Source organism: Taudactylus pleione, unplaced genomic scaffold (genome assembly GCF_031769625.1).
Source record: "Taudactylus pleione unplaced genomic scaffold, aTauple2 ptg001327l, whole genome shotgun sequence".
NCBI classification, from domain to species: Eukaryota; Metazoa; Chordata; class Amphibia; order Anura; family Myobatrachidae; genus Taudactylus; species Taudactylus pleione.
This window is the reverse complement of record NW_028285727.1, coordinates 1,170,565-1,196,115: the sequence shown is the minus strand read 5'-3', so window position 1 is coordinate 1,196,115 and position 25,551 is coordinate 1,170,565. Positions and strand designations below refer to the sequence as shown.

At 43.2% G+C, this 25,551-nt stretch overlaps 1 protein-coding gene across 1 annotated transcript in view; it reads right to left on the bottom strand.

The window, feature by feature from the left end:
- The window catches only part of WIF1 (Wnt inhibitory factor 1), a 162,542-nt gene that overhangs the window by 85,842 nt on the left and 51,149 nt on the right, over positions 1-25,551 (bottom strand). The window lies entirely within an intron of this gene.

Here is a 25,551-nt window from a genome sequence, read left to right as displayed (position 1 = left end):
AAGTACTACAACTTAATTGGAGGTAATCACAGTGCTTACTCTCTATAGGTTCCACACACAAGCAGGGTTGTTGCTAATGTAGATAGATTTCTAAACACCACTGAGTGAGGTCAGAATGTTGGATTGCAAGGAGTAAGAAAAAAGATTGGCACACAGCTGAGTTTTGTGGGAGTGGTAAAGGAGGAAGGGTGAATGGAGGCTTGCATGATGTTGCATATTGTTGGAATGGGATTAAGGGCCTGATTCAGCAGGGATCGCAACTGCGATTACGCACGCAGTCACACTGCGATGATATGGTAATCCACTGCGATCGCTATGCTGTTGCAGCACAACATAAGGGTGTCCACCTTACCTTACACATATCCATAATGTTTAGCAAGACTGCGAAACCATCGGTAACATCAAGTACAATCGGAGCCTCACTCACACTTGCACAAGCTCTGACCTTACTCAGGAATTGCTAACCTCATCGCACACTCACTGAGCTTTCGAGCTGCGTAGGGCATCGCAGTGGATAATTTATGCACGCCCCTGCAACAGCATTTCGCTGACCACCCCTCGTCACCTCCCACAAATGGCACTTCCCGTCAATCACTCTGCGATGGTCTGTGTATTCACTGCAATCGCAGTAAAATAAAGTTGTGACTTGCTGCATAATCCATCTCACTCCACATTGCTGCCAAATATACTGCTAAGTGCTAACTTACTCATTAGCCTATGCAACTTCTCTAATAATGCATGCTGCTGGATTTTAAATGATTTAATCTGTGGCCACAAAAAGCTGTATATCATTTATGAAATTAGACTTTCATTGTTTGTGTCCATTGTGCTCATCTATAAGTATATACATTTATGAATTGTTTATTTATATATTTGATATATTATTTAATTGTATTTACTTATTTCTTGCTGTGTCCAAGCGCCCCCTTTTATCTTTACATTTGTTATAATTGATCCACTGACACAGTGTTGGTGTTGTTTCTGGGTCTGTTTCTGCCTGTGTCATTTGGAAAAGCCTGTTACATGCTGATATTTCTCTATGGTGAAGCTAGCCTGGGTTCTTCTAAAAGATCTGCTATCTTGCTTCAGTGTCAATTATTTGTGCCTATTTAAAAGAACTGCATAACATTTCATTACAATGCTATTAATCTGGAGTACTCTGAAGATCTACTCAGTAGCTTGCTGCTGTGCAAATTACTTGTGCTGTTCAAGAAATCCATTATCTCACAGGTTCTCAAACTCGTTCCTGAGGACCCCAAACAGTGCATGTTTTCCAGGTCTACTCACAGAATTACACGTGAGATAGCTCTATCTGTGGCTCTTTGTCAGAGAGTAATGAATACACCTGTGCACCTGCAAGGTGACCAGGACAATGTGAACTGTTTGAGTCCTAAGGACCGAGTTTGAGAACCATTGCATTATGTATTAGAAATTCTCTACTGTGGCAAATATTTGTACTATTTGACAGAACTGTTCAGTATTTCTCTACAAGGCATTTACTTGTGCATTCAGAAAACCTGTTATTTGTCATCTATTCTCTACTGTGGAATATACTTGTGCTATTTGAAATCATAACACTAGTTCATTCAGAGTTCTGCTCAGAATTGCTCCATAGCCTTCTGCCTGGATTCTGGACTTGTCTGTTTGCAACTTGCCCCTGCCCTGTGCCAGGAACTTGGACTATGTTCACTTACTGCATGCTTATGATCAAGTTTGTATTTAAGTTTCGCTTATTCTGCTTGCCTGCAATGAACTGTATCCTGAGTTCTGTTTTTTAATACTCTCCAGTCTGCAAGGGCTCCGCATTATCCTGCTTTCTCATGTGCTGTTGTGAAAGAAACCTTTTATGTTCCTGAATCTGCTTCAGAAGTCAGTATTTGATTTATGCACAAAGTGAAACAAGCATTTTTTACTACTGCATGTGCGTGAAAATCCCTAAAGACTCCTACGGTGCATGCGTTACACAGAGTGTGCGCACAAAGGCACTGTTGTGATTGAGATGCACTCTATCTTAGATGTGTTAGAAAAGTGCTGAGCATTCCTGGGCAGTGACTGGGAGGTGGCTAAACAGATGCATGGAGATGGTCCTTCTTATAGGCATGTTATGGGAGTGTCTCAGATGTGTCACTGAAGTATTTTCTATACTCATAAATGTACACCAGGGAAGGACTTTGTAACAGCATTTGCATAAAGCCATAGACGTGCGACCGCCAATGGATACAGCCACATCCGCATACATAAATCCAATGATACCAATAAGGTGTAAAACTTGATAGAAAAGAAGAAAAAAGAAAACTCTCTTTTAGAGGGCACTCTAATGTCAGTGTTAGTAACAGAAATAAATAATAAATAACTTTTATTAGATATACATTAAAAATGTGTTAACAAGTACAGACCTGCCAGCACCCAAACAGTCTTACTGCTAAAAAGCAGCAGAAATATAAACAGTTTAAAAGAAACAACAAAACAGACAAGCAAACGGACAACATGAAAACATAAATATAAGACTGGTTGTAATATCACAGGTAATGTGAAGCCAAGTGAAATATTGCAAAGAATTTCAATGATCAGTGGTGGTATGATTATCACCCATTCTGGTCCAATGACCAAATAATAAAATAGAAGCACAATGGCTAGTCACAAATATATACTGCCAGCACAAATACCATCAACAGGCTCTAACTAGTCAGTAATCACGGATGTGAAAAAAACCTATTGAGAAGATATTAAAGCATTTACACAAACCATAGTATGTATCTATTTGTTTGAAAATAGTATACAACCACCAGTATCAATTACCAGCCATGCTATAGAATTTGTCCATATATATACACTGATAACTATGGTTTTTGAGGAATGGATCCTTCATCAGCTGACACTGTAAAATCCCCAGGTATAGGATGACAGTATAAGTATAGAAAATTGATTGATGAAAATAGACTACTCCCTATTGTGGGTTGTCTAGTCAGCAGCTGCTGCGTGTCATTATAATGTATTAGTGAATGACACGTGAGCGTACTGTATAGTACTCCCGGGGTTGAGAATAAGTAAAATGGGCGTCTGCTTTTAGACCAGGCTCAAAAGACGGTCCTGGTGTATATATAGTGCAGGAGCTTCTTATGGCCAGACTAATGAGAGTGCCCATGGAGTAATAGACAATTGTATATAGTAGAATAAATGTCAGAGCATAGAATCGGAATCTATGCTGCTTCCAGTCATATACTAAAGGCAGTGGTGACTGGTGAGAAGCCTAGACCTCGTATAGATTGATATGAAAAGAAAAGTATAGCGTCAGTAGGACTAATACAAAATGAGTAACACTCTGTTGCCCCAAGGGTATTGCAGGGTTATGTGCTCAGTCTTGTAACATATAGTCACTACATTTGCTTGAGTGAAAAGAGATTCAGAGATACTTGGGTGCTCTCATGTAAGGAGAGCTGGCGTCAGATGAAAAAGGATCCGCCTCATGTGAAGCCTGTGGGTGTGCTGCTGCAATGAGTCCCGCCTGTACACAGCGGGACTCGCGGGTCTGAGACGCGCGTTTCTCTCTGCTTCTTCAGTCAGATGCCGGTGAGTTGGAATACACAGCTGATATTTACTCTGTGTAGCGGCCAATCAGGGGGCCGATGCCTTGTGTAACGAGTGTAATGTGTTCACTGATAGGTTCAAGAAAAGTCTCCTTCTATTGGCCGACTGGTTAGAAGAGAACAAATGAGCCATCAGAAGGGGAGGTGTCAGGACCAATAGCGCTAAGCACGATCTGTGTACAGGATTATAGAAGGGAAAAGGACTATATACTGTTTGTAAAATACAGAGCCCAAAAATCGCTGTATATAACTATATAGTCCACCACACACAATTTAGTGTGGAGATTATAAATCAGTAACCAAACATTCTTGCAGTGAAAGAAGGGAAGGTAATTTGTATCATGAGTGAAACGTGTGAAATACATGTGTATCATCTTACAGATACTGTTAATACTTGGAGTGATAATGTTATGAACCATTAGCAAAAGTGATGCCACCTTTCTAGACCTCCATTTATTCTCGAATAAGGATGGATATTTACTTACGGAACTATTCAGGAAGGAGACAGCTACTAACAGTCTTCTTCATAATAGAAGTGCTCACTTTCCACCTACCATCAAAAACCTACCAAAGGGGGAGTTTCTTAGACTTCGAAGAAACTGTACAACTGATGAGGCCTTTTTACTTAGAAGTCAAGATCTTGCTGGACGCCTCCTTCATAGAGGCTATAGCAAGAAAATTATCAAGAGTGCCAAATACCAGGCCCTGAAAACTGACAGACAAACTTTGATTTTTTCAAATAAATAACCTCAACAAACTGAACCCAGGACCTCATTCAGAGCCCGACGCTATCAGCCGTTCGCTCGTACACATTCGATTGTTTTAAACCACGCATGCATCCGCTTCTCATTGCGCATGTGCGGCCGGATCGTTGTGGTCATTTTTCGTTCGCTCGTATACACAGCGAACAGGAAGTGACCTATGTCATTTCATTGACAGAATGTTCCATTTATGGGTGGTAACAGGGGTGGAGATGAGAAAACGCAGGCGTGGCAAAGGCGTTTTTTGGGCGTACATGTATTATCTTGTGCGAACGTCCAATGTGGACGCTATTTTGTACACGTCACTGTGTGATCCAATTTCCATTAAGACTGCTCGCTCAGCTTGTGGTCTGGTATAGTCTACCGCAGTGATGATGGTCTCTTCGTACTTCCCTGGACTCATCGATGGTGTTGCGATTAATCAAGTGAGGCAACAAAAACAATTAACTTTTAATTGCTAAACAGCTTGTAACGTGTTTAGCAAATAGACCTTTTTTAGTAGCTAAAAACCGAACGCAGGTGAACTACTCAGCTGCTAATTTCTGGGGCATACAATCAATTAGCTCACAAATGTTTGTGTTTTTTGTGTGCTTTTTACATATTTGTATTTTTTAGGCAAACAATATTGTACGCATGTTTGGTTTTTATCATTTTTATTTTTTGACCAAGAAACCAATTGTCCTTTTGTTTTTGGATAATTGTTAATTAAAACTCATAAATTGTTTTTAACCCTTGTTTTTTTAACAAAATATTAAATGTTTCTATTTCCGTTGTATTGTTTGTAAGTTTGTTAGAGGGATTACCTTTTAACCAGTTTGTGAATAAATCAACAATAGAATTTTGCAAATTTGGTTCCAAAGTTTACTAATTTATTTTTTTTTAAAGTTTTTTTTAAAGTAAACATATTTATTTTCAGGGAACAAAATGTAGAAATCATTTTGGCCACACACCAACAAAATAAGTGGCATTTGAACACAAATAAAACAAATAAAAACAATTCACAAGAAAGGAGAGGGAGGTTTTTGGCATGCAGGAATATGGGGCAAACACAGAGATGGATTGTGGGGAAATTAGCCAGTGCTGTCATCGCCTTTTAGGCCGTTTGGCCGGGGGTTGGAGGGAGCCTGAACGGGTCCGGGAAGTCCTTTGGCTGGCCTGGCCAGAGGCAGATGTTGTTGGCCCCAGTATTTTCCGCCAGGGCCTTAGCAATGGTCACGTTGGCCGCAGCACTTTGCTCCAGGGCGTCCGCCACCCGTAGCAGATTGGCGTCCATCCTCAGCAGAATCTCGGTGTGCTAATCCGATTTAAAATTGAGATCAGTGAGGGGGGCCACTGCCTGCGAGGGGGAATGCCCTGGACTGTCTGCCACAGGGTCCCCAGCTGGATCTACTGCTTCCTCCCCTGCAGAGCCAGAAGAAATTCTGCTGCCAAAGCTCACCTCTGGAGCAGACTCATACGCCTGTGTCTCTGTGAGAAAAAAGAGAAAAGAGTAAAATTATAATCTAGATATTTTACTGAACACATTTCTGAGTTGTAAACATTACAACATTTACCAGGGGCAACATGAGGAGCCACAAAGTCTGGCATGTCGGTATCCATGTTCGACACGCCAAACACCTCCTCATCCTGCACACACCCCTGGGCCAGCTCCTCCAAATCTGTGAGCTCAAGTGACACAGGGGTGGGACCCCCACCTGTTCCCCCTGCCTAGCCCTATCAGCCATTTTTTGTTAAAGCCGATATTTGAAGTCGCTCCATCTGTTGGTTAAAAAGTAGGCATTATTACTGCAGTATTTGAACCTGTAACCATTTTGAATCAAATGTAGTTTTGACGTACCGGCGTTTGACCTCCCGGGTTGAACGTTCAAACTCACCCACACCATTGACAGCACTGGCTATGTCGTCCCACAGTTTCCATCTCTGGGTTGCACCCATATTCCTTGGTGCCTGTGCCAGGTTGTCATTGCACATTTGGACCAAAACCTCCATCTCCTTCCTTGTGAATTGTGGCTGTCTTTTCTTTTTTGACCTAGTTTGCCTACTAGGCCCAGCAGCCTCTTCCATGGCATCCTCCACACCTTTTTTTAAAATGGCAGAAAATATTAAAAAGTTAAATGTTTCCAAATGTAATGTTAAACATAGGCATTTTCACATAATTTTGTAAATACTTACATGGCGCCTCTTGGCTAGTACTTTGCTGCTCTGTACTCATTGTGTTTTCACAATGTAGCAGACCGATTTAGGTCATCAGTGACGTTTTTAGACATGCGTCAGCATTATTCGGCCGCATCATTCCTTGTGCGCTCCTATTGTCCGTCCTTAATTTGAGCGGGAAAATAAAGCCTATTTATGGCTTGGTGTGACTCCATTTGAGGTGGCATTTTTGGATTGTTGGAGGTTTTTCGGTGTAGTGGTTTGTTAGTTCTTTGCTGGTTTCTGGAAGGAGTAGTTTGTATTTTTTTGACGTTTGTTTTTTTTCTTACTTTGTTTCTTTATGTTAGCATTTTTGCGGGGTTTTTTTACTCTTTTTAGTTATATTTTTGAGTAAGTATTTCCACAATTCCCCTAAAAATTTAATAATAAATAGTTTACATTTCATTTTTTTAATGTTTTTTTTTTTTTTCAGTTATTTTGGCAGTGACCAAGTGACCTTTTCTAACTTTGGGATATTTGTCTGTTTTTGGTAAGTGTTTTTGGTTTTAAGAATTAACAAATTCGATGTGTTGGTCTTAGCATATGTTTCGCTAAGTAATGTGTGTTCTTTTCAGTGTAAAATCATGTCTTAACTTTATATGTAGCGTACTATTTTGCGAACTGTGTGTTCTTTTCAGTGTAAAATCATGTCTTAACTCCATATGTAGCGTACTATTTTGCGAACTAATGTGTGTTCTTTTCAGTGTAAAATCATGTCTTAACTCTATATGTAGCGTACTATTTTGCGAACTAATGTGTGTTCTTTTCAGTGTAAAATCATGTCTTAACTCTATATGTAGCGTACTATTTTGCGAACTAATGTGTGTTCTTTTCAGTGTAAAATCATGTCTTAACTCTATATGTAGCATACTATTTTGTGAACTAATGTGTGTTCCCTTCTCTAAATTTTCCACAACTAGATTTGGCTTAATTCCTAGTTTTTTAAATTAATCTAAAAAATATTTTCGTCTTTTGTAATGTAGGTTTCTTTTCACATGACACGACCCAGGCCTGTAAGAATCTTTGGCTTGCTTTGAAAAGATAAGTATATTTTTCTGAACACATTTGTCTAAAACAATAACTACCTGGCTTAACATTTCAGGTTGATGTTGGTCGTATTATATTGGCCATGGTTCCAGAACCCGACCAACCTCAACTTCGTCCCAGGCGTAGGCGTCGTAGGTATGCAAGGCCCCCGATATATAGAACACGTGTCACCCTTTTTGGAATGCCAGATGATGAGGTGTTAAGGCGATACTGTCTTCCGCCACAAATCATCACAGACACTCTCTCATTAATAGAGAGTGATCTTGAATGGCAAATTGACAGTCCTACAGCAATACCACCACTTACGTAATTAATGTCGGTGTTACATTTTTGTGCCTCAGGATCCTTTCAAACCACCATCGGAATAGTGGCAGGAATATCCCAATCCTCCTTTTCAAGGATCCTGAGGGCAGTGATGGAGGCACTTTTTAAACACCTCCATCATTTTATTAAAATGCCATTGGATATGGGTTCCCTTAATGTGGTGAAGGCTAATTTTTACCAAATTGCTGGCTTCCCACACATCATAGGGGTTGTGGATGGCACTCACATATCACTTCAGCCTCCAGCGGCTATATTTAGGAACCGAAAGCACTTTCACTCGATGAATGTAATGGTGGTATGTGATGCCTCCCTCCAGATCCTGTCCCTGAATGCCAAATTCCCAGGCAGTGCACATGATTCCTTCGTCATCCGGCAATCAGGGATTTGGCACAAATTAAACAAGTTGTTGCAAGATTTTTTAGGTAATTATTTCAACAAATGTATTTAATTGACACAATGTAGACATGTAATATTTTAATGTACACTTTTAACTTGTTTTTTTTATTTTTTTGTTTTATTCCCTCAAATGACCATATAAATCCATGCATACTACCTGATCCACAAAAATGACTTTATGTGGACACATTGGATATAACTTCGGGAACACTGATTTCTTCTCCTCATTTGTGGATTCACGTTGGCATGCTACTTCTTCAAACAGTTCCTGATTTTTTTTTTTGTGGGTTTGGGTGATTTTTGGACTTTTGAGTGTGTGTTTGCAATGTTTGAATTTATTGTGTCAATTCACTTGGTGTTTATTATTTGTGTGCATTAAAATTATTTTTTACGTTACCCAACCATTTCCATCGTCAATTACAACCAAGTGTAACCTGTTTCAAAAAATGCAAAGTTGCTTAATGCCTAATACTGTAATTTCTTAATTTGTAATCTTTAGTACCCTGCTTTGTTGCTCAAAACAAACCCCAAAGGTATTATGCTGAATCAGTATGTTGTACATTCTAGGCCTAAGCAGGTAGCTTTAATTTTTACATTACCCCCCCAAAAATAATCTCTTTTGAAGGTTAATTCTACAAACCTATTGGTATTGTTATGTGTTTAATGTGCATTCTTACATACTTACTTGAGTTTTCTTCAAACAAATGTACATTACTTAAAAACTCAGGGACAAATAGTAGACTTATGTAAGGTTCAACAATCTAAGATTTACAGACAAGGAATGAGACTTAAATAAATCAAAATAAACTTTATTTTTAGGAGTTTTTTTGGGGTAAAGTGAAAAAAATTAGTGGCGCAGGATGGCCAAAAGATGGTCCATTGCCACCAGCATGGCAATAACATGCCCCCGTATCTCGATTAATCCTGCAGCAATGGCCTCGTTACGCCTCTGTTCCTCTGTGGGTTTAAAAAATGTGCGGATTACTAAAATGACACCTTCATTTAGATTATAACAACCAACCAAAATTTCAGACTATACCAAAAAAATAAAACAGTTACCAAAACATGTCCAAAACAAAAGGAATGCAAAAAGAAAAGCTTTAAAACAAATAAGGTCCCAAAAAGACTAAAGAAAATCATTAAAAAAACAAACAAAAAAAACAAACAAAATAAGACATTTGTTGGTAGCGTAAACAAGAAATACACAAGTGTGAGTGTTTGGACATGTGTCATATGTGTAAGGGGAAAACATCCTTGACATTGTTTCACAAAGATATTTTTTCAAAACTTTGGAACTAGTTTACTATTTTGAACTGCACAGGCAAAAGGGCAACATCAACCAAAATAACAGAAACATAACCAAAAACCATAGTTTAAAAGGTAAACATACCGGGAACATTGCTGACTGGGCCTGGAGCCCCGAATTCCGCATCATCAGAGGTGGGCCAGTGGCTGAGGGAAGGAGGATGGGTAATGTGGGATAAAGTGGATGGTGAGGAAAATAGAGAGGGGGTTGGAGTGGAGGGGGAAGTTGGAGGGATGTTAATGTGAGGAGAGGGAGGGACTGACGGGCGGCAAGGTCTAGGGTGGAGGGGGAATTTGGGGCAGTGGGCAGAGGATGTTTGGGTGGGAGTGGGGGATAGGGGTCGAGACACACGTCTGTGCCGTGTGAGTCTCCTCTCTGCCCCTAAATGATGGCGAAAAACACGAGTAATTACAATTTGCCTTTTAGTCTTTTGATTTTAACCCAAAAATTTGTACACAAACAGGGCTATACTGTAAACAAGCACACGCAAGTATGTCCAAATAAAACAAACAGGGCTATACTGTAAACATGCACACGCAAGTATGAGAATCCAAAAACAAACAGAGCTATACTGTAAACATGCACACGCAGGTATGAGAATACAAAAACAAACAGGGCTATACTGTAAACATGCACACGCAAGTATGAGAATCCAAAAAGAAACAGGGCTATACTGTAAACATGCACACGCAAGTATGAGAATCCAAAAACAAACAGGGCTATACTGTAAACATGCACACGCAGGTATGAGAATACAAAAACACAAATAAAAAAATAACCATACACAGAAACACTTACTATGAACTATTTGGAGATGCAAACGGGCCAGCAGGCGTGGGGATCTGCGCCTCAGATCGGACCACCTTCTTTCAAGTTGGCCGATATTTCTGCGGTAGCCGATCGAACGCAGGCAGCGCCGCACCTCCGCGTAGGCCAGCCGCTTGCGGAGGTTAGTGATGGGGTGCGGGTAATTTGTGATTCTCTGGTCCATCACTTCAGTGAGGACCAGGAGTTCACGGCGACAAAAAGCGGCGGCTCTCATGATGGCAATGATTTATTTTACACAAACCAGTTTTAATAAAGGTCCGAGAAAAAATTTGATTGGCTAATGTACTTTGTAAATTAACAGTAACAATTTTATTGGTTATTGTATGAGTCATGTGGCCTACACCCTCACAAATATAATGTGAGTTATGAAAGGCTTGATGCAGTGACATGCGTAAGCTAATTTAAATATAAAAATTAAAGTATTTAAATATGCCTATAAAAAAAAAACGCAAAACAATACCAGCATTCTAACAAACTATTAATTTCGAAAAACCATGCCCTTGGTCAAACCGTACGTATTCTGCGTAAGAAATGACACACACTAACAAGAATAAAGTTTATTGACAGTGAAAAAAAAACCACGATTGCAAACATGTGAATAACAATTAAGGTAATTAATATAGTGATTGCCAGTAATCGATTCAAGTAGCTTTGCAGAATGAAATAGCAGGCAATCGAAAACTGACAGGGCCACTTCCGGAATTGACTTGTGCGAGCGCTCAATGCAACCAAAGAGGAGACGGACGTTCGCTATTTTGAACGCTCGCTAGCTAGAGGAGGGGTTGGGAGAATATGGGGCGGAAGGTTGGCTACGAGCGAACATACGAGCGAGCGCTTAAATTTAAATATTTTCGCTCGTACGGCGGACGAGCGAACGGCCACTTGCGTCCGGGTCTGAATCAGGCCCCCAGTGCGCTTCATTACTAACTATTGCAATGAATGGCATGAACTCCAAAAGATTGTCACACGACACTGGCATATCTTACTTATGGACAAGGATTTGAAGAACTCTTTGGAAGATAAACCCACCTTCAGTTGGCAAAGATCTCAAAATCTTAGGGATAAATTGGTGAAAAGCCATTTTGTAGGTAATCCCAGAAGACAAATGAAATTATAAGGACCTTTCCCTGTGGCAAGTGCAAGGCTTGTGAATACATTGCTAAAAAAGACAGTGTAATAGACAGATATGGCCAAAATATCAATATAACACAATTTATTAACTGTGACGCCATGGGGGTTGTGTACTGTTTGGAGTGCAGTTGCAACCTTAGGTATGTAGGCATGACTAGCCGTATCTTTAAACAAAGAATTTTGGGACACGTAGGGAACATCAAAAGTGCATGCAACGATCTCATCAAAATGAAGAAACTCACCTCTGTTGCCAGACATTTTTTAAAACATCATAATGGAACAACAAAAGACTTAAAAGCTTTTGGTCTGGAACACATCAGATTGGGGGTTAGAGGTGGCGATCTGATGAAGGCACTACTCCAACAGGAAAGTAAATGGACTTTTAGACTCAATACTGTGAGCCCCAATGGACTGAATTAAATTATTAATTATAATATATTCTTATGATAAAACAAATTTCTGGTAAAATCGCATTCAATCCACTGCTTTGAAAGGATTTCACTTTATACCCCAGCCTAAGGACGATTATTTATATTATTATTATTTTAGGCCTTTTTTGGTTTGCTACTATTCACTTCAGGAGGGTATATGCAATCACTCACATTTATTATTTTATTATTTCATCTATTATTTTTTCTGTATTTTTTATGTAATTTTTATCACTCATTACAACATTTTTATCACTCATTACACATTTATACTAGTTGTGTGTAGTATTTCTTTGATTTTCTATATACATCACATATTTTTCTACCCCTTTTCTTATGGTGCTACAACCCATTATTTTATTTTCGTCATCACCTTCATATCATGAGCACATTATGTCACATATTAGCATCACTTTTCACACTATGTGATTTATATCCTATTGTGACACTATTAATTTTTTTAAATAATTTTTTTAAATAATCATCTTTTTCATTTTACATTTATTTTGATTTATTTTATTATCTATATATATTCTTATTTATCTATTTTTTTTATTTTTTTTTTTATAATTTTTATTTTACATAATTATTTATCATATAATTATTTACTTATTAATTATTTCATAACATTATCACTCCAAGTATTAACAGTATCTGTAAAATGATACACATGTATTTCACATGTTTCACTCATGATACAAATTACCTTCCCTTCTTTCACTGCAAGACTGTTTGGTTACTGATGTATAATCTCCACACTAAATTGTGTGTGGTGGACTATATTTTTATATACAGCGATTTTTGGGCTCTGTATTTTACAAACAGCATATAGTCCTTTTCCCTTCTATAATCATGTACACAGATCGTGCTTAGCGCTATTGGTCCTGACACCTCCCCTTCTGATGACTCATTTGTTCTCTTCTAATCAGTCAGCCAATAGAAGGAGACTTCTCTTGAACCTATCAGTGAACACATTACACTCGTTACACAAGGCATCTGCCCCCTGATTGGCCGCTACACAGAGTAAATATCAGCTGTGTATTCCAAATCACCGGCATCTGACTGAAGCAGAGTGAAACACGCGTCTCAGACCCGCGAGTCCCGCTGTGTACAGGCGGGACTCATTGCAGCAGCACACCCACAGGCTTCACATGAGGCGGATCCTTTTTCATCTGACGCCAGCTCTCCTTACATGAGAGCACCCAGGTATCTCTGACTCTCTTTTCACTCAAGCAAATGTAGTGACTATATGTTACAAGACTGAGCACATAACCCTGCAATACCCTTGGGGCAACAGAGTGTTACTCATTTTGTATTAGTCCTACTGACGCTATACTTTTCTTTTCATATCAATCTATACGAGGTCTAGGCTTCTCACCAGTCACCACTGCCTTTAGTATATGACTGGAAGCAGCATAGATTCCGATTCTATGCTCTGACATTTATTCTACTATATACAGTTGTCTATTACTCCATGGGCACTCTCATTAGAGTTTGGCCATAAGAAGCTCCTACACTATATATACACCAGGACCATCTTTTGAGCCTGGTCTAAAAGCAGAAGCCCATTTTACTTATTCTCAACCCCGGGAGTACTATACAGTACGCTCACGTGTCATTCACTAATACATTATAATGACACGCAGCAGCTGCTGACTAGACAACCTACAAAAGGGAGTAGTCTATTTTCATCAATCAATTTTCTATACTTATACTGTCATCCTATACCTGGGGATTTTACAGTGTCAGCTGATGAAGGATCCATTCCTCAAAAACCATAGTTATCAGTGTATATATATGGACAAATTCTATAGCATGGCTGGTAATTGATACTGGTGGCTGTATACCATTTTCAAACAAATAGATACATACTATGGTTTGTGTAAATGCTTTAATATCTTCTCAATAGGTTTTTTCACATCCATGAGTACTGACTAGCTGGAGCCTGTTGATGGTATTTGTGCTGGCTGTATATATTTGTGACTAGCCATTGTGCTTCTATTTTATTATTTGGTCATTGGACCAGAATGGGTGATAATCATACCACCACTGATCATTGAAATTCTTTGCAATATTTCACTTGGCTTCACACTATCTGTGATATTACAACCAGTCTTATATTTATGTTTTCATGTTGTCCGTTTGCTTGTCTGTTTTCTTGTTTCTTTTAAACTGTTTATATTTCTGCTGCTTTTTAGCAGTAAGACTGTTTGGGTGCTGGCAGGTCTGTACTTGTTAACACATTTTTAATGTATATCTAATAAAAGTTATTTATTATTTATTTCTGTCACTAACACTGACATTAGAGTGCCCTCTAAAAGAGTTTTCTTTTTTCTTCTTTTCTATCAACGTATATTTATACTCTCAAGGGGGCACCTCCACAAGGATACTCTCTGATACCCGTGCAAGGGTTATATTTTTGATATTTGTGGATATACTTCCGTTCATAACATTTGTTCACTATCCATTTCTAAAATTAGATCCTGTGCTCAAATTATTTCTCCATTTTTCCCCTTTCCCTGGTTTCTATAAGGTGTAAAACTTACCAGAACATCTAGTGAAAGACAAAGAGGTTTATTCATGTATGTATATGCATTTGCTGGGTCACCTCTTCCTGACTGCATGACACCCACTGCCCCAGTGTCTCCTCACTCTGTCCCACAGCACCCGCCGCCATTATAGTAAAGTATATGCATCACCTCCTCCTTACTGCCCGCTGCCCCAGCCTGTGCCCCCTCGCTCTTCCCCTACTACCCCCCCCCCACCCCACCCCCGTCGCAGAGATGATCGGGCACTAAAATGGTGCATATGTGGAAAAGTACTTGGGAAAATAAACTCAGAAAAGACACAGAAGAAACTAAGAAGACCTGACTGCCACACCAGGGATTACCACATCACACCGCAAAAAAGGTCAGGCTACATGAATTGCTACTTAGCGAAGCTAGATATAGACTGCATTGAACTGATGCGATCTATAGTGAAAAGTAGCAATTCAGTACCACACATCTACATGAATAGATCCCAACAAGTTTTACATAACTGTAACCAATTGAGCTTTACTGAAATAAGTTTAATAATATGAGAAATGGTAAGAACTTACCCTTGTTATCTCTATTTCTACAAAGTCCATAGGGTTCCACAGGATACTTTGGGGTATAGGTGATGACGTCAGTCTTCAGGCACCACAGAGTTAAAGTTTTCAGCCTCCCAGGATGCATCTGGGTCCCTCTCCTATACCCCGCCCCGGGCCAAGGCATCTCGGTTACGTCACAAGCCATAGGCCGGAGGAGGAGAAGAAAGAGAGAGAAGAAAAAATCTGGACACTGACAAGAATCACATTCTCACCATAGGGAGATGGAAAAACTGGTGACCAGAATAAAGCCCATCTGCAGTACAGGTGCGACAAGGCGGGAGTCCTGTGGAACCCTATGGACTTCATAGAAATAGAGATAACAAGGGTAAGTTCTTACCATATCTCATATTTTCTACTTCAGGGTCCATAGGGTATCCACAGGATACCTTGGGTATGCCCCAAAGCAGTATCCTTTAAGGGTGGGGACGCTCCTGTGCTGAGAGGACAATCCGCCGCCCGAAGGAAGCATCCTGAGAGGCAAAGGTGTCAAAAGCGTAATACCTCACAAAGGTATGGACAGAACACTACGTAGCAGCCTTGCAGATCTGAACTGCAGAGGCACCACGTCTAGCTGCCCACGAAGGACCCACAAACCTAGTGGAATGAGCCCTCACCAAGGAGGGAACTGGAAGACCTTCATGAAGATAAGCTTCTGAAATTGCCATACGAATCCAGCCTGCCAAAGTCTACTTTGAAGCAGGCCAACCCTTTTTACGGAAGCTATAGAGGACAAACAAGGCGTCCGACTTCCTAAAAGAAGAAGTGCGGTCAACATAAAGTCTCAATGCCCGCACAACATCCCAAGTGGCGTCACCCACTGAAAGTCCAGGTGAATTGAAAGCCGGCACAACAATTTCTTCATTGATGTGAAAACTGGATACCACTTCGGGAAGGAATCCCGGACGAGTGCGAAACACCGCCCTATTCCTATGAAAAATCAGAAAAGGGGGTCTACAAGAGAGAACCCCTAAATCCGAAACCCTTCTGGCCGAGGCAATGGCCAGAAGGAATATGGTTTTAGCTGTAAGCCATTTAAAGTCCACTGAGTCCAGTGGTTCAAACGGTGGTCTCTGGAGAACTCTCAGGACCACAGCCCAATTCCAAAGCGCCACTGGTGGAACAAAAGGTGGCTGAATGCGAAGAACACCTCGCATAAAGGTGTGCACATCAGAGAGCGCAGCTATCCTACGATGACACCAGACTGACAGGGCAGACACCTGCACTTTCAGAGAAGCCAGGCGATGCCCATGATCCAGTCCAGCCTGTAGGAAAGCCAACACCCTAGACAGGATGAACTCCCTAAGGGAATACCCTCTAGGTCTACACCACCGGAAGAAAGTATGCCACACACGATGGTAGATTCTTGCCGAGGAAGGTTTACGAGCTCTTAGTATGGTTTGCACCACGGAGCTAGAAAAACCCTCTGGACCTTAGCATGACCGTTTCAACAGCCACACCGAGTCAGGTCCGGGTGAAGACAAGGACCCTGTGACAGCAGATTCGGTCGTAATGGTAACCTCAGAGGAACGTCTACTGACAGACTCTGGAGGTCGGAGAACCAGTGCCGTCTGGGCCACTCGGGAGCTATCAACAGTAGCATACCTCCTTCTTGATTTGAATTTCCGTATTACCCACAGAAGAAGGGAAAACGGAGGGAAAAGGTAGGCAAACTGGAACGTCTACTGGACGGACAGGGCATACACCAGAGACGCCTTTTTGTCTCTTGTTCGAGACCCGTACACCGGCAACTTGTTGTTGTGCCGGGACGCCATGAGGTCTATCTCTGGAAGACCCCACTTGTCCACCAGACTCTGAAAGACGTCCTGGTGTAAAGACCACTCTCCCGTATGCACGTCCTGCCTGCTGAGAAAACCCGCTTCCCAGTTGAGGACTCCTGGGATGAACACTGCCGACAATGCTGGGAGATTGCGCTCCGCCCAGACCAGACTACGGAACACTTCTGCGAGTGCTGCTCGACTTTGGGTTCCTCCTTGCTGGTTTAAATAGGCCACCGTGGTGGCGTTGTCCAACGGGACCTGCACAGGGTGACCCTGGAGAACCGGCTGTGCCAGCTGGAGAGCTCTTGACACCGCATGGAGCTCCAAAATGTTTATTGGAAGCTCCGCTTCCACCCGAGTCCACCTGCCCTGAAACAAGTGTGGACCCGTGACAGCTCCCCAGCCCCGGAGACTGGCGTCCGTTGTTAACAGGATGCAGTTCACCACCCAGAACGGGCGACCCTTGTTGAGGTGGGTCATCTGCAAACACCAGGTTAGAGACAGGCGAATGTCCCGAGTGAGCCCCATCGTCTGGGACTTGAGACACTTAGGCAATCCATTCCATCTGGACCGGATCAATAGCAGCAGAGGTCTGGAGTGAAATTGGGCGTACTCCACCATGTCGAATACCAACACCATTGAGCCCAATAACCTCATTGCCAAGTGTATCGACACTCGACAACACTGCAGACAACTGCGCACCCTCAACTACAAAGCAAGGATCTTTTCCTCCGTCACAAAGATCCACTGCTGCCTGGAGTCCAATAAGGCCCCGAGGTGCAGGATACTCTGAGACGGGGTGAGAGTGGACCTCTGCCAGTTTGTCAACCAGCCGTGACGTTGCAGTAGCGCAATCGTCAGATCCAGATGGTGTAAAAGAAGCTCTGGAGACCCCACTATCAACAGGAGGTCGTCCAGATAAGGCAACAGTCGGACTCCCTGCGTCCGCAGGAGAGCTGCCATGACCGCCATGACCTTGGTGAATACCCGTGGAGCAGTCACCAGGCCAAAAGGCAGTGCCCGGAACTGGAAATGTTCGTTGCAGATTGCCAATCTGAGGAACTGCTGATGGCGCAAAAGAATAGGGACATGCAGGTAAGCGTCCTGGATGTCCAATGACACCATGTAGTCCCCAGGTTCCAGTGCCAGAATAATGGACCGCAGGGTCTCCATCCGAAACAGAGGCACCCTCAAGGACTTGTTGAGGGCCTAACATGCACTGAAACTCCAGCCTGGAGCATAGTGTGCAAAACCTTCCGCAGTTCCGAGGCTGTGCTCCGGTCTAGCGGAAGGCCTGTGGTAAAGAACCGGGATGGAGGCCTGTGCCGAAAGGAGAGGGCATACCCGTGAGAGACCACCTCCTGAACCCAAGTGTCTGTCGTAGTCCTCGACCAGCACTGGGCGAACTGAAGCAGGCGCCCCCCACTTTGGGGTCCCCCAAAGGGAGGCCTGGACCGTCAGGCCGCAGGTTTGTTATCTGACCTAGGAGCCGGATGTCTGGTACTCCAGACCTGTTTCTTGGGTTTGGACAATTTCCAGCCTGCCGTGGAAAGGACTGTACTTTATGCCTCCCTTGGGCCCTGTGAGGCCGAAAGGACGACCCACCAGCACTAGAAGGAATCGTAGCAGACGTAAGACATGCAGATTTTGCTGCTGCCAACGTAGCTACTATTTTGTCCAGATCTGGACCAAATAGTACCTGTCCAGACCTGCTAATCCCTTTTTGGAATCCGCGTCCGCTTTCCAAGAACGCAACCATAAGGTGCGACGAGCAGCCACGGCTGCAGAGGAGATCCTAGAGGTGAGCATACAAATTAATGTAAGTGGCCGAGTCTCGGAGATTGCCCACCAACTCGGTCTGTTCAGCCGAACAGTCAGAGTCCAAAGACGCCTCCAAATTATCCGCCCAGCGCTCCATGGCTCTGGCTACCCAACACACGGCCAGAGCCGGTCTGGATGCTTCCCTGCAAGGGAATAAACGGATTTGAGGCAGATCTCCACCTTGCGGTCAGTGACATCGTTCACGGATGACATCGAAGGCATAGGCAACGTGGCACTTTTGACTAGGCGTGTGACATGTGAATCCACTTGCGTAGGGGATTCCCACTTAGAAAAATAATTGACCGCAAACGGATAAGCCACGGCTAAGCGCCTCTGGGGCTGAAACCGTTTACCTGGATTTTTCCACGCCTCCTCTAAATGATCCACTAATTGATCAGAAAGAGGGAACACCGTAGCCTCACCCTTAATATCCTTAAAAAGGCATATATGAATGTGGCCACCAAAGGATCAATATCCTCAATAACTAAAGCCGAGCGGACCGCTCGAATAAGACCAGGGATATACACCTTGGACTTAGCGTCCGGCTCTTTGGTACGGAGAGGTTCTTGGTCAAATAGATCCAGAATCTCCCCATCATCTGACGTCTCATCGTCATTCCCATTAGGAGCAGATAAAGACGCCACCGGCCGTTTATGAGGCCACAACACAGACTCCCCCTGTAAAACATCAGACAAATGCTAAACCGATGTAGTTAGAGTATTAACCCACGCAGGCTCCGGAGAAACCTGGGAAGGGACAGGGAGACTGTGGGGTACCATCAATTGTCTCGGGAACTCCCGCATGGGTGACGACACCACTGACTGCTGGGACAAACCCGTCTGGGTAAACGCAGGTGGCGGAGCTAGCTGGCCCACAAGGGTTGTAAGCGCCTTAGTGAAACAAGCCCAGGGAGGTTCCTGTACCGGGACCGGGACCATAATCGGCCGTGACAGTGCCAGGCACTGGGGACATAACCCCTCCACGTTACCCTCCCCCTCCGCTATTGGTACCTTACATTTAGTACACATGAGCTCGAGAGGAAAGTCAGTCTCAGACATGATGGTAAGTATGTGACACTCACACCTATACGTATTGGTATAGTGTGAATAACGCCCTGCACACCGCGCACCGCAAGGGCTTTGAGCAGAGCAAGATCAGGGACAGAAATAAGGCTGACAGTAGAAAGTGAAAGTACAGACAGCAGGCTAGCAGATTAGTCACATACAATGCAGAAGAAACAAATCCCTGCACTATTAGCGCTGGTTCTCAACTACTCAGACCCTCAGGCTGGTAGGACTCAGCGCTGCATACACTGACCTGTGACAAACAGAGGAGAGGTATGCTGGGGGACCCAGACCGCAATGCCACCGCTCACAGGTTTCCAGCAGCGTTCACCATGCTTCAAAGATGGCCACCGAGGAGCAGAGGATGAAGGAGGCCGGCCTGGGGGAGGAGCGCTGACACACTATGGCCAATCAGACAGAGCAGAGAGGCTGTGTGCAGCAGGGGAGGCGCTGGCTGTGAGACAGGGAAAGCGCGCTCCCCTGGCATGCATTTAACCCCTGGGACACCGCAGCGCATGCCGCTCAGCAGCGGCCCGCTGTCCCAGGGGGTAGTGGAAGCGCAGGTTGGTCGCCTGGCTCCACGCTGCAGCCAGTCCCCAGGGAGCCCCCTGCCTGGGGACTCAGGACCATGTGATCAGCGGGGACCCACCGCGGGACCCCGCTGCTTACCTGCTATCCCCTGGGATCCGGCCATGGTCCAAGACATCTGGGGGCACCGCTAGCCGTGACCCCAGATGTCTACCAGCATCCCCGGATCAGTACCGGCGTTCTGGTACCGGCGGGGTGTAGGGGAGATGGCATGGACGTCAGTACTGACTGTCCATGCTGTACTCCCAGATGTGCAGCCAGCGCTGCCTTTAAAAGAAACTTCAGGGGCTCTTCATAGCCCCCCTCTGCACAGTGCCTCCGACTCCGGCCAGGCACCGACGAAACTGAGATGCCTTGGCCCGGGGGCGGGGTATAGGAGAGGGACCCAGATGCATCCTGGGAGGCTGAAAACTTTAACTCTGTGGTGCCTGAAGACTGACATCATCACCTATACCCCAAGGTATCCTGTGGATACCCTATGGACCCTGAAGTAGAAATTGCTTTTTATACATAAAGAATCATAACTACTTTTATTATTTGTTGCTGCTGTAGACGGAAACTCAGGAGCTCAATCAGTGCCCCTCAGCTAATTCCACAAAACTGTAATGAAGGAGAAGCCTACTCTCTGACAGTGCAGGGCTCACTGATTACCTCAGCTGTGCCAGTGAGGATCCCCTAAGCCTCTGGGATCAGCCATGGCATTACCTGCATCCACCATATCTATGCCCATAACGATCGCTACTACGTGCTTCCAGTCTAGAGAGTATTCTAGTCACCAATGCCACTGAGTGCTTACTTGGCTTTTTAAAGCACTATGTTCTACCTACAGGGAATAAAGTCATACTGTACTGTATTAATAGCTACCTACAGGAACTTCTACCACTGCCTCCTCCACTGTTTTTTATGTTCTATCCACAGATAATGCTAGTAAATTATACTACATTAACCTGGTTTTCTGAAGTAATATTCCTACCTAGAGGGATTTCGAGTCACTATTCTCTACCAAGAGAGACTTCTAGTCACTTATGCCCTCTTTACTCCCCCAATTTGGATTTATGAAGGAGTCTTTCTACCTAAAGGGAATTCTACTTACCAATGTCCTCTTCGCTATACCCACTTTTTGTAAAGCACAATTTTTTTTACCTAGCAGTAATTCTAGTAACCTATGTAATCCCTCCTTCCCATTTGATTTTGTAGGTTAGGCAGCGAGTTTTGCTTTCTACACCATAATCATTGGCGGATTTTACCTAGGGGCTGCAGGGCTTGCTCCCTACCCCAGTAAAATCCGCAACCTCAGTGAGCCAGTTGCAGTCTGTGACTGCACTGGCTACACTGTGGCTGGCAGTGACTTTCTGTTGGAAGCACTACCTGCCAGTCACACAGGGGACAGGCAGCCCCAGGGGAAGGTGTTTTCTTCCCCCTGGGACTGTCTGTCCAGACTGCGATTAGCAGAGAGAAAGCTTCTAGTAGGAAGCTGCTTCTCTGCCATTCGGGTAGCCCTACCCTGCAGCCAATGTGGTCCCTAGAAGTCAGTGTTTTAAGCATATGCGTCACCCTGCCGCATCGGTGTATGTGCCAGTCCTGGTGCCTGCCAGATCCATTGCGCAGGCGCAGGGACCCCGCTGGCCGGGGATGTCTCTTCATCTTCTTCGCCAGTTACAGCCCCCCTCATCCAAGAGGGAAGGAGCAGCTGCTGATCACAACAATTAAAAAGGTTAAAGAGGGACAGTGAAAATTAACAGCAATAACACAATACAACTGTATAAGTACTAAGGGTAAATAGATCTGCTAAAATAATCTCAGTAGCTGTTAATCAGTTGATTAACAGCTACATTCTTCAAAGAAAGAGAAGTATTAGAACAAGAGGACATTATCTAAAACTAGAGGGTGGTAGGTTCAGGGGAAATTTGAGGAAAAATTACTTCACAGAAAGGGTAGTGGACAAGTGGAATAGCCTCCCATCAGAGGTGGTAGAGGCTAAGACAGTAGAGCAATTTAAACATGCAAGGGATAGACATAAGGATATCCTTCAGAAGAAGTAAGGATCAATAAGGGTTGATGTAATAATATGTTTAAAAATGGGCAGACTAGATGGGCCAAGTGGTTCTTATCTGCCGTCAAATTCTATGTTTCTGTGATTCCATTTGTAAACTAAAGCGTTATAAAATAAAGAATCTGATCTCTATTAAACTGTTTTAAGCCACGACACTTAAAATGTTTAAATAGATTTTGTTGATAGTTCATATAATTACACTAACTGCATACCAGATTACTAGGTAAAACAAATGGTCTTGCATGTATTGATATATAGGTATGTTTAAATTAAAATGATTTCCTTACAAAAATCAATTTAGGAGCCACCATATCTGGACTGAGTTTCAAATATCTCGCCTTGTTCTCTTTCATGTCCCATTAAAATACACATTGGCTAAAACCTCATCCTGTTTATTCAACTATAAATAGCACATAAGTCATGTTCTGATTACAGTGTGTTGGGCGCACACATCAAAACAAATGTTGTGCTATACATTTCCCATACTGCCATCTTGAGACCCAAAAGCTAACTGCATGTTAAATTAGTTATATAGTATAAATATTAGTATGAAAATAAAAAAGATAATATTTCATAAAAATAGTTACATTACAAATTGAAAATTGATGCTTTTCCCACAAATATGGAAGCAACTATGTATACTTACTTAAATGACAACCAAGACTTCTCAGAGACATTGCAGTAAAGCAATAATAATAACAGCTTCACTGGCCTGTCTTTATACTGTACTACCAACCCGCTTCAGCTTCACACGGAAACAATTTAATCTTGCCACAGCCCCCTGCATCTCATAACAACCTATGCCATGTCATCACAGTCCCCTGCATCTCACCACATTTTCCTGCTTCTCACTCCTGCCCCCTGCATCTCACGAGTGTCACCACAAACCCCCCTGCTGCTGCCCTGCAGCTGGCTGGGACCCAGCCACTAGCATGTGCTGGAAAAGGCAGAACATGGATGAGATACTTGTATAGCAGCATAATCAGCAGCAAGTCCCCAGGGCTGGGGCAACTGTGTATATTTCTGCAAACCTCAATGCGCACCCCCTCCTAGGCTGCCGAACATGGCAATGAGCAATGTCCTCTTTGTACAATGTACCCTGTATTTCCTGGGCTTCCTGTCAAGCTTTCTCACCGTAGTTCCCCTATCCAAGAACAGCACTGACTTCCATGGGAGGTACCTCCTGTTCACCAAGGGCGTGTGGCTGAGCAGGAACATCACGTGGTGAGGGAGTACTTCACGGTGGAGTAGTGTCTGGAGTCCGTCTGCAGGTTCAGTGTAGGGATGGACATTAGAATCCAATGGTTAGTAATCATCAATTTTGTTGTCTCAATGGTAGTGTTTTTAGCATTTGATGGTGACGGTCTGATGTTTGTCACCATGAAATGGAAATCATTAGATGGTGTTCCGATGGTTTTTTAAAAAAAATTCCTGATAGCTATGCCTCCCCTGGCTCATTCCTGGCTACTGTGTCTACATCAGGGCATCTTCATGGGTTAGTTGGAGGCTGTCTCTCACTCTCTGTCTGTTTTTTTAGTATCACTTCACTAAAATGATCACTGCTCAGCTCCCTTTTGTCACAGATGAATAGTTCACACACCTAAACCCTTCTCGAACAATTCTGTATTGAATAGTAAAAACCCCATCAAGATCCATCCTGTATTTCAAGAGATTAGCCCAAACGAATAGGCAGACCCCCTTAAATCGGGGATCTTTATTTTTTATAGATAGGGGCAGTCTCCCCGGGGCCCACACACACAGTCACCACAAGCAGTACATTAACGGAGGGCAGAACAGCATTTTGCTGCCTGCACTACAGCTCTCCTCCACGCCGTCCCCGCCCCATCAGCAACAGCTGCGGCCAGTGAGTGAATTTAGGCAGAGAGGCCATAGGACACATTCTTCCCCGGACTACCTCTCTGCTCGGGCTGGACAGAAGTCAGCACACATGTGCCACAATGCTGTCCCAGGCTCCAGAGGCCATCCCATTTTAAACTCCCACACACCAGATGTTTCTTGCTTCTGATGCCGGACAAACTGGCCAGGCGATAGGCAAGGGGTGGTGGTTAGCATTAGGTGCCAGTACCTGGAAGGTGCACAGACATTAGCACAAGAAGTGCTGGGACATTTACTTTTATGTTTATTTGCTTTATTTCTGTTATGTGCCTGTGTGTATCCAGGCCTATGCTCACGTATGCTAAGGTGCAGTGTCTGCTACCATTAAAAGACACTGCTTCACTGAGTACCTGCCTGTCTGAAGCTCTCATTTCAATACCCCGTGTTATATATGGTGACCCATATGGGGACGCAGCGCAATTGCTTGATACCTACAGTGTAGCGAAGGATCTGACCAGGCAAAACATTTTTTACTAAGGTGCTCGATATATAGAAAAAATGCTGATTAGTATCTTTACCAGCTAGTCTGCTATCTAACTAAGTTCACATGTTGACTGAACAAGAGCAAGACACACACACACACACTACCGTTCAAAAGTTTGAGGTCACTTAGAAATTTCCTTATTTTTGAAAGAAAAGCAGTTTTTTTCAATGAAGACAACATTAAATTAATCAGAAATACACTCTATACATTGTTAATGTGGTAAATGATTATACTAGCTGCAAACGTCTGGCTTTTAAAGGAATATCTACATAGGTGTATAGAGGGCCATTGTTATGTTCGGGGTTGTTTGTGGACCCGGGGTGGTAGCAGGAGCAATCACAGAAGCAGATTTGAAAATAAAACTAGGATTTTCAATAAGTGCTTGAGTTGACATATAATGTGGCAGTAAATAAAAGTCCAGGAATATATAAATGTGCACAAGAGTTCTGTGGTGGAGTAAAAGGGTTAATGTCCAAGTTGAAACAATTAGAGCTGTCCAGGTGTGCAGGTAGTGAAACTGAAAATAATCAAGCCAGATATGCAGGTAGTGAACTGAGAATGAACAAGCCAGGTATGCAGGTAGTGAACTGAAGCGCAGGATGTCAGCAGGCTCAGGCACTCAGGTATGGGCAAGGGTGATGGAGGAAGCGGGGTAGTCCAGTGGGAGCTAGGAGATGACAGGCAGACTGGCAGACAGCGAATTCACAGGAACAGGATAAGCACAGAGAACTCC